The sequence below is a fragment of the Erinaceus europaeus genome, chromosome 3 (genome assembly GCF_950295315.1).
Source record: "Erinaceus europaeus chromosome 3, mEriEur2.1, whole genome shotgun sequence".
NCBI lineage: Eukaryota > Metazoa > Chordata > Mammalia > Eulipotyphla > Erinaceidae > Erinaceus > Erinaceus europaeus.
Window position 1 is genome coordinate 164,075,485 of NC_080164.1, and position 13,960 is coordinate 164,089,444.

The 13,960-nt window shown below is 37.7% G+C and overlaps 1 non-coding gene across 1 annotated transcript; it reads left to right on the plus strand.

Annotated features, from left to right (window-relative positions):
- The first annotated feature begins 1,666 nt into the window (after positions 1-1,666).
- LOC132537736 (5S ribosomal RNA) lies at positions 1,667-1,785 on the plus strand. The gene has a single exon (XR_009549191.1). It is a non-coding gene; the product is annotated as a 5S ribosomal RNA (ribosomal RNA).
- Positions 1,786-13,960: the final 12,175 nt, after the last annotated feature.

Sequence of the window (13,960 nt, forward strand, 5' to 3'; positions counted from 1 at the left end):
GCTAAGAACTGGCAGCCATGGAACCGGGCTGGAACGGATGGTTCCAGAAATTATCCTCATGGAGGAATATAATTTGGAATTGACTAAGTGATTTGCAGTAAACGACTTTATCTCTGTGATTAAATTGCAGTGATCAAAAAAAGCAGATATGTTTTGCAGAAGCAATCTTCAAATCCATTAAAATAGCCTTCAGGGCCTGGATGAAGCTATTCCTATAGCATATTCTATTTAAATAAATAGCTTGCTTAATCAAACAGTAGGTACCCTGAAGAGCTCACTTATTGAATGACCCTTTTCCTCCTAGGATTTTTTTTTTCATTGCACCCAGATGTAATTTCTTTACAAATTGCCTCAGGTGATATAATTTTTTTTGTCTTAATGTACAGATTAAACTTTTCACATTCATTCACCATAGCCCTCTATAATTCCTCACTGAAGGGGTTTTTTGTTGAGCAGTATTTTCCCTAAGGGAGTCAACTGTCTTCTCTCACTGGTCTAAGGCAACTGAGTCATTGGCTTAAGATAGTACCATGTCATATCATGATTCAATTAGCAGTAGAAATTGATGAAATATCCCTCCCATTCCTAAAATAATTTGTCTCTTGATTTTCAACTGGGATTCCTCTTTCAGGTTAGAGTATATTTCTCTAAACTTGCTGGCATAACATATTTACTGAATAGTTCTACTAGTTATTCCACTATTTACTGGTAATGCTGGTTAAGTTAAAACTGCTCATAAGAATCCTAAAGATTTCACATTCAGCCATGAGAAGGTCCACACTAAAGCTCAAATGTTTTGTTTGACTTTATTATGTTTTATCTTTTTAGTCCTCACAGCTGTGTAAATTTTACTAAATTTCCTGGAATTCCTTTTTCTCAATCAAAGAGCAACAGTCATTTGTATTTTAAAATGTTTCTATTAATATTTCATCCTGCCTCAAATGCTCAGCATTACACTTACTGAATGTTCAATAGATGTCAATTCCTTCTCACTAACCCACTGACTATTTATTTATCTATTCATTTCCTTCTGGCTTGCCCTCTCTTTCCCCCTTTCTCCTTTTACTTACACCTCCAACTTATTATCCCTAGTGAGGTTTCTTTTGAGTGTGTGTGTGTTATCTATTCTTTCCTTTTTTTTTTTATTTATAAAAAAGAAACACTGACAAAAACCACAGGATAAGAGGGGTGCAACTCCACCCTAGTGAGGTTTCATCATTATACTACCTCACTTTTGAGTTAGTATTTTCAGCCAAGTTTGCAGTGTAGAATTACAAAAAGTTTCACTATTTTCAAAGAAAATTTGTGTGTGTGTGTGTGTGTTTGTGTCATTTTAAATAACCCAGAAAATTTCCTTCAATATAGTAATTTCACAGAAAATACTATGTGGGTTCTGTATACTCATAAAGCAGGAATCAAAATATTTCAATTGTGGTTTGTTTTCATTGAAGCTGCTGTGACTTTTATGCTTATTATTGTCATTGCACATGGAAAATCTGGATAATTGTTTCTTGCTCATGTTTTCACCCAGGAAATATTATTTGTGTCATTCATTTTAAATGAACTAAAATACTAACTTTAGTACATAGGTAACCATAAAATTTGAGAAACTACTCATTTTAAGTTACTATTGTTAGTATAATTAAAATAATTATTTAAATGCATTTCTTACGGCCATACCACCCTGAACACGCCTGATCTCGTCTGATCTTGGAAGCTAAGCAGGGTCGGGCCTGGTTAGTACTTGGATGGGAGACCACCTGAAAATACTGGGTGCTGTAGGCTTTTATTTTGACTGGGTACTGGGGGATCAAGATCAATAATCCCAGAAGGGCATGGGGATGGGGACTTTGTCCTGGACGGCGGACTAGAAAGTTGCCTGAGGACCTTTTCACCCTCTGTAATAAGGTTTTTAATATCAGGGTGATTAATATAGATTTTTAAGATATCATTAATTAAATTCCAGTAACAAAAGGCAGAAACAGTTACACGTTCAGAACCAAAAGACTGATAGTGATCATTAAGACAATCACCAATTCTCCAACGTTTCTCATCTATAGTGCCTTCCTGGGGGAACCAAGGGCAAATATTTCCAATATAATCTAAAAACTTCTTTAATTCTTTCTTTTAAACCCCAGTTCCTCGTGTCTTGAGTGACTCCTTGAGTCTTTTAATGAATAAATCTTGTTTGCTAAATTCATGTCCCATGTTTTGCTTACCTCAGCCGCTGTGACACTCTCCTCCAGATGCTACTCAAGGTCGGGGTATCTCTGTGGCGATCTATGTGAGTCTTTGCGTTACCCCCCTCGGGCCTCGGTGACTCAGTGAATTCGGGTAGGCCTACCCTCTCGATCAGCGTAGTTTCTAGGTCCAGAAGGCTTCTTAGCCGCACGTTCCGGGCGCCAGAATGCCCCGACCAGCAGGGCGGTGAACAGGGGCTAGGAACCCAATGAGACCTGAAATGAAGGAACATGAGACACGAGAGAATGACAGCAAGTCAAGTTTCTGATCAAGCTGTAAATTTTATTGTGAACACAGGCATTATAAGGCTTTGGGGAAGGAGGGGGGAAGTGCTGGAGGCGGGGGGAGCAATCTTCAAAGGGTGAATGTTCCTTGCAACATACAATGGATGAAATCATGTTTGCTACCACAACTATGTGTTGTGTCACTGTTTCTGATAAATGGTCTACCTGAGGGGAAAATGGCCTGCCCAGGGGGAAATGAAACTTGTCTCGAGGGCTTCCATTGTTTCAAAGCTTATCATCTATCAATCAGAGAAATGGTTCCTGGCATTATTGAATATTTTATTCCAAGCACTATGCTAAGAACTTTGAATATGCTTCCGTGGAAATTCATGGAAATCACCTTCAACCAAATTGCTACTGGTACTACCACCCCACATTATGCTGCTACTGAAATCCTACTGTGGACTGTAACCAGAGATACCAGCCTAAGAAGTCAACCTCACAACTCTTCAAATCTGATGAGGCCTTTCCTAACACATGGAACTACCTACATCCAAGTTAGTTAGATTGCTTGTCATTTAACTAAGTAACAGATACCATATTAGGCTAGGGTTTAGGGTACTGGATACAGGTGTGCATGTATCCATAAACAAGGTATACTTATATAGCTCAAAGTCAAAGTGCTCAATAATGGTTGAAGTGCCTAAAGAAGGCATCATAAATTCTGTAATTGATTGAACTTAGACCAAACTATCTGGGCAGCCTAGCAGAAAGGCTAAAAGAAGACAGACCCCAAAATCTAACTCTGGTTGGGCTGAACAAATGATACTTAATGCCTAAACAAGGGAGAAAAAAATCTAAGATAATCAGATAAAGAAAGGACTACAAAAGTTGGATAAGGGCAAGATACTGGCCCACTTAATAATGGCTTGTTTGGGCAATATCACAGCATTTCATTATCTGAGGCCCTAGTTAGGGAACCTTTGGTTTCCCATATACATACAATGGGCCTAGATCTCTAAAGGGTCCCTCTCTTTATACTACAACTGGTCACTTCCATAAGGAATGGCATCTTGTGGGCCATTCCAGGATCTTGTCCTCACCATAAAACAATGACAATAGGCATAGCCTCCAAAGGGAGGCTGGGAGTATTCTTCCTTGCCACTCGAAAAAGATTGGTCCTGAAATAAGTGCAACCTGAAATGTTTCTCAGATGTGACCATGAACTATAAACTCAGACCAATAAGGACTTGGAGGATATTACAAAGGGTCTGGTGTCAAATATATATAGATATAGATATAGATATAGATATAGATATAGATATAGATAGAGATAGAGATAGAGATAGAGATAGAGATAGAGATAGAGATAGAGATAGAGATAGAGATAGATATAAATATAGATAGATATATAGAGATATATAGAGATATATATAGATATATAGATATGGGCTGTGGAGAAGGTGAGTGGAGGTAAAAGTTAATTTTAGCTGCAGATTATTATTTTTTTCAAGAACAGAAGATACTCCCTGCCCTAATCCAACACTCTAAGACCTTTTCTTTACTCTGATATCATTCTGTCAGACAATATGCTTATCCAGCCTCAGGCTAGCCACCAAACTCAAGCAAAATTGCCATAGTTGTGTGCCCCCAGAAACATGGCTAAAATGGTTTCCCTAGCTTTCATCTACCTTAAATCTGATCTGATCTGCTCTCATTCTATTTTTTAGTTCCTGTTCATTAACCATTTTGTCTCAACGTAGGTCATGTCACCTTCCAGACATCAAGTTACAGATGTTGCCATGACTCCATCTTCCCTTCTGTGGGCAGACAACCTCACCATTATGTCCTGGACCTTTGTATCTACAGAGCTCTGGTCCACTAAGGAGAGATAGAAACAGGCTGGGAGTATGGATCAACCTGTCAATGCCCATGGTCAGGGGAGAAGCAATTACAGAAGTCAGAATGCCTACCTTCTGCTCCCTAAAAACCTTGATCCATATTCCCAGTGGGGGACAAGTGATAGGATGAAGATAAAAGGGCTCTGAACTCTAACTCCATCACCACCAAGAGAGACAGAAGGAAAGGGAGAGGGGCATACGGAGGTATTCATGTTGTCATAAGTGACATAGAGGGGAAGAGAGGATTGAATAAAAAAATTTTAAAAAAAACAGGGACAATTATATATAAATGTGAACAGATCATGGTAGTGATGACGGTTGGCCCATGTCTACAACCTTAGGGAAACTGTGATAGATTGCAGTGGGGAGAGTAAAGAATCAGATCTCTGGTGGTGGGAATGGTGTGGATTCAAACCCCATGTTGGTATGTAATAGCATAATATAAAAATGAAAATAAATAAATTCATGGAAAGGGGCTGGATGGTAACACACCTGGTTGAGCAGACATACTAGAGTGCATAAGTTTTCAGGTTTGAGTCCCCAGCCCCCAGCTGCAGGAGGAAGATTCATGAGTAGTGGTGCAGTAATGCAGGTATGTTTCTCTCCCTATCTCCCCTCTCCTTTCAATTTCTCTCTGTCTCTGTCCAAAATAAATGCAGTTAACTTTTTTAACAAATAATGGAAGCAGAAGATTATATATACAGATTATATATTTTATTTAAAATTACATACTTAAAGAACAACTACAATTCTATCTTTGATCTGTCATCCTCAACCAGACTTTTGAATACATGTGGGATATTTATCTATATTTTAGAAGTTATAGTAAAAAAAAAAAAACAATGTAACTAAACATTGGCTTCCTCTAACTATGAGTTCTGTCCATTCATATGCTCACAAATACCCAAAGGAGTTTTCTAGAATATTAATCCCATTGTACCATTCCCTTCTCCTCCTTGATTCAATGACTTTAAAAGGTAATAAACATAAAATGGTGTCAGGTCACAACATTTTCAGACGTAACCAGTCTTGGTAATAACAAAGACAGGAGATATCAAAATGTTCCCTGCAGCATCTGAGTATGTCATAGAGAACATAAGAATTCATGAATAAAAGAAACTGTGTCAGTAAAGATACAGAGACTTAAATATTATGTTGTGTGGTCTTTGTATTTGACCATTTCCAATCTCACTCTATATTTTCTGTATAACAAGAATAGCAAAGGGATTTTTCAAAGTTAACCCAATTGCCAAATGACATGATTATAACAATCACTATCTATTGCCTTCTTAAACCCTAAGACAACAGAAACCTCCGCTTCCTCTATAGAGCCTATATTTCCCCAGTCCTGGAAGCACTAGGGTGGGGCTCACCTTCCTGCATGCTTCTCTCAATTCATACCAAATGACATTACATCTGATGATCCCAACCAAATCAACACAAAGAATACCTACCACCTTAGCATGATGCTTCACTTCAGACTGTGTCCAGAGACATCAGGCATGGAATGTCAACCCTTCAGCCTCATTACTCTGTTGAGACCTTTTGTTTCATAGCATTTTCAAATTCCATTCCAGGTGGTTCACTTCCTAGCAAAGTCCCAAAACCTAGATATAGACCAGATCCCATGAGATAGGACGTATGTTCACATGTATCCATACATTAGAGCAAAATATATACCTGAAAGAAAAAGTACACAATAGTCTGCAGTGAGTCAGTATAAAGTGCACAATGAAATAGTGTCTAATTAGATTTAGATACCCTCCTCATCTACTTCTTATTATACTTCCCTCACTCACCCCAAATCTAACCTTATTAAAGCAAGGACTGCAAAAGCTGAATAAGCTGTCATACTTTAATGATGACCCTTTAGTCATTGACAGGCTATCCCATCATCTGGGGCCCTACTTGGGGAGTCCTGAGATTCCCAAACAGACATGATGGGCCTAGTCCTCGAATAAATCCCTCTCTCCATTGTTACCGGTCATCTCTATCAGAAACAACAAAATAGACCCCTTTGTGGACCCCCATAGGACTTTGCCCTCAACTTGGACCAACAATGGTAGAGAATGTTCCATCCTCCGAAGGGAGGGTAGACAACATACTCTGTGCTACACCTGAGGAAGATGGGTCCTGCTATTGGGGAAGCTTTGAACATTCCTACTCATGACCACAGACTATGAGCTCAGATCTAGAGGTATGGAGAGGCCACATGGGCTTCTAAGCTGAATATGGGCCCCAGATCACATCAAGTCAATGGGGTTTATAGTCAACAATGTTTATATACTTTTCCAATATTTGGGATCTACTCTCTTCCCTGATCCAGCTTTCTGGTCCTTTTTCTAACCATGACATCATCTCCCCAGACAATAACTTGGATCCACCTGAATATCAGATTTCAGGCTCAGGGAAAATTAAAAATAACAACAACACTAGTATAGCCACAGGCCCTTTTGAATATAACTACAGTATGCTTACGAGCTATCTACAAAATGGAGACCCCCCCCAACTCTTCATCTGCACTATTCCAGCCTTTAGATTCATGATTAGTCATCAACTTGTTTGGCTTTATATGTTAACTGTCTTTTCAGCCATCAGATTCCAGATGCTACCATGATGCCAACCAGACTTCCCTGGACAGATGACCCCACCAATGTGTCCTGTAGCTCAGATTTCCCAGAACCCAGTACCACTAGGGAAAGAGTCAGGCTGGGAATATGGATCAACCTGTCAACACCAATGTTCAGAGGGGAAGCAATTACAGAAGCCAGAACTTCCACGTTTTGCATCTCACAACGACTTTGGGTCCATATTCCCAGTGGGTTAAAGAATAGGAAAGCTATTATGGGAGGGCACGGGATACGGAGTTCTGATGGTGGGAACTGTGTGGAATTGCACCCCTCTTATCCTATGGTCTTGTCAGTGTTTCCTTTTTATAAATAAAAATTTAAAAAATATCTGTAAATATAGTGATCATCACATATAGTTATCTTCCATGCTTATTAAGGAAAATAAATCTTAAAATTGTGTTTGAATTTCTATCTATAATAGAACTAAAATGCAACCGTCAGTTAATATGGGTATGGGAATGAATTACATTCAAGTTTACTATAACAGAGTGTCATTTTTTCCACTGCTGAAAATTCTCCTTATTTTGTTCAGGATAATGTCCAAGCATCTTAGGAAAATTTTGAGAAGGCAAATCCAAAAGGGGACATCACATTGGACATCACATTTCTTTTTAATGAGTAAATGCTTTCTCTTACTGAAGTTTAGTTTCTTCTCTGTCAGGAATTCTTCAGCCTGTTCGCAGGGTTGGTGAAGGAGGTATTTATAACACCTTGCTTTTTGAGATTCTATATTCCACTTTAAGCTTGATGGCAAGCACATTGTGCTCTGTGCCACTGCCAGCAGAGGCCTGTTTAACTCGCAGTATCAGTTTCCATTAATTAATGCAAGAGTTAGGATTGAAAAGTTCAGCATTTCTAAAGTTTGGTATCCCTTAGTAAGTAAGTGCATATTGCAAATTGGTACATTAAGTTATCACAGAAGTTTTTAAACCTGGGGATTGAGAGTAAGCACAATTTATACCTTACAAGATTTATACTTGCATGTTAATGTATTCATAGGTGAATTTGTTCACAAGTTGTTAGAGACAATGTTCTCTAAATAGGCTATTATTAGTAGTATTTTCTTGAAGCTCTCATAGAATATCTGTTTAGTTTTGACATAAGTTTCATTATTTGGATTCCACAATCCGCCATTTCATATGCAGCGTTCTGCCTCTTCTTAAAACAAACTCAGTAAAGACTGATTTAATACAGATTTCCACCTAGCAGTCTGTCAGATTCTTGAATATTTTATTATCAGAACAAACAAAAATAAGTTTCTAAATCTCAAGTTTATGCCAACAACTGAGCTGAAATCACAATTAACAATGATCTAGGCCTCTTTTTTTAGGTCTATATCTGAATGAGAAGAAAGAAAAGGAAGCAAAGATATAGGATTCCAGAAGATGAAATTTCTAGCCATTGATTCTGCACTATATCCTTACATCTAACAGGAAATGATAGATGTGTTCTTGTTCTAATTGGGTTCAAAGAAATGTGTATTGGGCACTGAGTATTTGCACATAAACAGTTTCAAAACAATTACAATAACTATTCCTAGAAAGAACATTTCTCTGTTTAAAAACAGGTTTAAAGCTATGCTTTTGAATTATTAATTTCAGGAATATGAATATAATTATTTAATTTTAGAGTCAGTTACATTTCATGCGTAAGGTTGTACTTTGACAGCTGACTGGTGGAGCAAACACCCAAATGCACCTATTATCAAGTATGAGGACCCAGGTTGAAACCCCCATTCCTCACCTGTAAGGGATCTGCTTCATGAGTCAGTAAAGCAGTTTTTATGTGCATAACATTTCTCAATTTTCCATATAACATTTCAAACCCCACTAGGCGCCCCTCTGCCATAGTGTCTTAGGATGTGAACCCTCCCCCCACCACCACCTCAACACCTCAAAGTCCTTTACTTGGGTGCAATACACCAACTCCAGTCTAAGTTCTGCTTTTTCCCCTTCTATTCTTACTTTTCAACTTCTATCTGTGAGTGAAACCATCCTTCTCTTTTTGGCTTATCTCACTTAACATGATTCCTTCAAGCTCTCTACAAGATGAGGCAAAGAAGGTGAATTCACCATTTTTAGTAGCTAAGTAATATTCTGTTGTGTATATATACTACAACTATATATCACCTAGTATATAGTCAATCATCTGTTGCTGTATAGCTGGGTTGCTTCCAGGTTTTCCCACCAATACCTTTAATAAACTAGCATCTCTATGATCTCTACTCTCTACTTAATTGAAACTATATTTTTTAAATATTTATAATACTTTGCTTCATGTTTAAAATATAAAAATAATGTCACTTTTCTTCTTTGAGGTTGATCAAAATGTATTCTTTTATTTGTGGTAACAAAAGGTGGTCAGCTTTATTTCCACTATGCTATTGATATGAATTCTCAGGTTCAATCCACAGCAACACCATAAACCAAAGCTGAGTAGTTCTCTGACATAATTAAATTAACTTAAAACATTATTAATACATACATTTTTAGAAATGTTGTAGAGATGAAAAAATCTCCAATAACAAAAAAGAGAGAAATAGTGTTTTGAATAAACATTATAATTCATTTATTTTATATTCTTATTTCCTCTTCTTTTATTTTCCAGTAGGCTTATAGCTAAAATTCAGTTCCTGCATAACTCGACCACTCCTAGAGGCCATTTTTTCCTGATTCTTTCTTTTTAAGAGATGGTGAGAGACAGAGAAAGGGGGAGATACTTGCAATACTGTTCTGTCATTCATGAAGCTTCCTGCCTCCAAAAGAAAGGAACCAGGTAGGGCCCAGCTTCTTGCACATGATAAAGTGTAATCTCTGTAGGATACATCATCACCTAGTGTATATTTCTGCCTACTTTCACAATAAACTTCTTGCTATACATTTTTGCATCAGATATAAAGATAGAATAGTGTTTATTGTGTCAGTACTTTTACTTTTTCTTTTTTTCCTCCAGGGTTATCGCTAAGGTTCAGTGTCTGCCGCACTACGAATCCACTGCGCCTGGAAGCCTTTTTTTTTTTTTTTTTCGTTTTTGTTGCTCTTGTTGTTATCAGTGTTGTTGTTGTTAGATAGGACGTGGAGAAATTGAGAGAGGAGGGGAAGACAGAGAGACAGACACCTGAAGACCTGTTTCACCTCTTGCAAAGTGACCCCCCTGCAGGTGGGGAGCCAGGAGCTCCAGCCAGAGTCTTTTAGGTTGTCCTTGTGCTACACGCCACGGGCACTTAACCTGCTGCACTACTGCTAGTTCCCCACCAGGAATTTTTTTTTTTTCATTCAGAGAAAAGATTTTAAAAGATGCAGCTTTAATTGTAATGAGAACATATTAAGAACTCATATGTTACTCTTTCACCTGTTAGACATCAATCCCCTGATTCATAATGAAGAGTTTGTTTCACTCTACTGAATCTGAACTATTCCAGTGAAATTAGATCCTCATTATAGCTCATAAGCAGTTACATATTAAAAAATTACCATGCTGGGCCTAGATCTCTAGATGATCCCTCTCACCACTGTCACTGGTCATCTCCATCAGGAACAACATAATGGACCCCTTTGAGGGCCCATAAAGGACCTTTCCCTCAATGTAGATCAACAATGGTAGGGACTGTTCCATTTTCCGAAGGGAGGCAAATACTCTACCTACTACCTAAGGAAGATGGGTCCTGAAAGCAATGCAGCCTGGAATGTTTCTAGCCATGACCACAGAATGTGAGCTCAGACCTAAAGGGATGTAGAGGTTACAAAGGTTCCTGTGCTGATTATGGGCCCCAGATCAAACTGGTGGGGATTACAGTTAACAGTATTTATATATGTTCCCCATATTTGGGAGCTACTCTCTTCCCTGATCAAGCTTTCTAGTTCGTTTTCCAATGATGACACCATCTCCCCAGATAATAACTTAGGTCACCTGAATATTAGATGTCAAGCTCAGGCAAAAACTAGTAGGGTCATGGGTCACTTGGAATATACCTAAGATAGACCTATGAGCTTTTTCCAAAATCGAGACCCCAAATCTTCATCTGCAATATTATTGTCTTTAAGGTCATGATTAATCTACAATTTGTTCTGCTTTATATTTTAACTCTTTTTCAGCCATCAGGTTCTAGTCTCTATCATGATACCAACCTGACTTCACTGGGCAGATGACCCTACCAATATGTCCTAGAACCCTGCCTCCCCAGATCCCTGTCCCACTAGGGAAAAAGAGAGAGAGGCTGGGAGTATGGACTGACCTGTGAACACCCATGTTCAGTGGGGAAGAAATTACAGAAGACAGACCTCCCACCTTCTGCACCCCATAATGATCCTATGTCCATACTCCCAGAGGGATAAAGAATAGGAAAGCTATCAAGGGAGGTGATTGGATATAGAGATCTGGTGGTGGGAATTGTGTGGAATTATACCCCCCTTATCCTATGGTCTTGTCAATATTTCCATTTTATAAGTAAATAAAAATTAATAAAAGAAAAATAATTGACTTTCCACATGTCACTAGACATTCATGTAGAACTCAATGGAAAAGTCTTCTTATAAGAGTAAATAATTTAATTCTATTTTCTTTTATTATATTTATTTATGTATTCCCTTTTTTGTTTTATTCTTGTAGTTATTGATGTCGTTGTTGGATAGAACAGAGAGAAATAGAAAGAGGAGGGGAAGACAGAGAGGGTGAGAAAAAGACTGACACCTGCAGACCTACTTCACTGCATGTGAAGTGACTCCCTTGGAGGTGGGGATCCGGGGCTCGAACCAGGATCCTTATGCAGGTCCTTGCGCTTTGTGCCACCTGTGCTTAACCCGCTGTGCTACTGCCAGACTCCACTTAATGCAATTTTCTATATAAGCAAAGCTTTTTTTTTTCTATTTTAATATATAATAATATAACTTCCAAAAAAACACAATAAAAAGACAGTTCATTATAAAAAAAAAACAAACAGGGATTGAGCTCATTCTCCCTGCCTCAAGGGGCAATACTTTAACAGGTAAAAAGGTAAAATAGGTCTGCTACTGGAAGCAGTGGATTCTTAGCTTCAGCATGGGGATCCAGCAATGACTAGGGTGGCAATAAAAAATGAATAAGTAAAGGAGGGGAGAAAGAGAGAGAGAGAGAGGAATTTTATGTTTAAAAGTCATAGAGCTCAAACTCTAATTATGGCCCTACTGTGCATAATAGAACAGTGATTGAGGATGAAGTTATTATGTCTAGAAATTTCTCCAAGAAACCAAATGTATCTGAACGCAGCTAAGTAAAATTCCCATTTACATTTAGTTGGTTATGTAAAATATTCTACATACTAAAGATTGGGGAATAAGTAAGCTCACATATACATTATACCCTTCAATCAACAAGTAAGTCTCTATTCATGCCTATTAATTTTACAGACATCTAACAATAAAAATAAAAATGTAATAAGCCTTTCAGGCAAGTCTAGCTATCGTGAAATTCTTTCAATAATTTCCATCGATCACTATTCATTTAAAACTAGAATACTTTGAAAAGGTAAAACTATAATGTAGACTTTTGTGCTTGCTTCATAGCACATATACTAAAAATACAATATAGACTTTTCTTCTGGAATTTTATAAGCTAGGGGTGGGGAAACTTTCTGCAAAAGGTCAAATTTTTATCATTTCAGAATAGATATCTTTGGTTGCAAATATTCAGAGATAAGTAAATGAAAAGACTTGATAATAGTCCAACAAAACTTTCTTAAAAGCAGAGGACAGAGATGATTTTGTTCATGGGCTAGAATCTGCTCATCCCTGTGTAGCTCACGGGGTCTGATCTAACACAATCTCTTCTTGCAAGGGTCCTTGCTTTTCCTGCTATGAGCCCTTGACCCAATGTGCCACCCACTGGCCCCCTTGTTTATGAACTATTTACTAACAGTTTAATGACTATAAAAGGGTGTTTTTTAGCATATTATTTTAAAGAATTAATGTTATCCACGGGCTAGGAAGTGGTGCACCTGGCTTAGCTCAGACATGACCTTCTAGCCCAGTGTCCCCACCTGCAAAGGGGAAGCTTCACAGCATTAGCATCATTCATTCCAACTCCCTCCCCCTCCCATCTTTTTCTCTGTCCAATCAAATAAGAGTAATGGAGGTGTAGAAATGGTCACTGAGAGCAGTAAATTAGCTCCTCAGGCTCTGAGGCTCGGTAATAACCCTGACAGCAAAATATAATATAATAACTATTCTCCATTGAAGTCTGTATTTTTAAAATACTGTCAAAAAATAATGCTTAGGAGAAAGAAGTTGCTGTTAAGACTATTAATATTCATGTACAAATTAGTCAAGATTGCTCATGCTTACATGTCTTATACCCATCTTGCCATTTGGGAAAACAGTTTAAAACCTCTTTATAGAGCAATATACTTGCCAAATGATAAATGCATGCTTTTCACAAACATAATAGAGCTCTATATTGGAAGGAAAGACCTTTCAAACTGCTATTTATCTTGTATTAAAATGTTTGATTAGTCAGCATGTCCGATGTTATTGGTAGGGACACTTCAGTAATTTATGGTCTAATATTTTGCTGAGGAGTATTATAGATAGCCTCCTGGGGTTATCTCTGTCACACTGAAAATGTAAGAGTAGGTAATAATGTAAAAAGTTAACTGAAATTGCAAAGCTCTATTGGAAGTCACCCATGGCTGGCGTCTTGTTTGTTTTTGGAAGATGTGACATTATCTCCTGAAATCTACTACTCACTAACACATGTCACTTTCCCTCTAAGTGGGACTTTTACTTATTTATTTATTTATTTTAGTATATTTTTCTTGTTGTTGCTTTCATTACACTGTTAAAAAAAAAATGTCACTTTCCCATATATAAGATTAAGGAGAGTACAATTTCCAGAAATGACATTCTAAAAGTGTTAGTATATTAACATTTGGTTCTGTTTTTTTTTTACTTTTTATTTTTTTAAAGCATACCACTCAAGGCATGATAGCAAC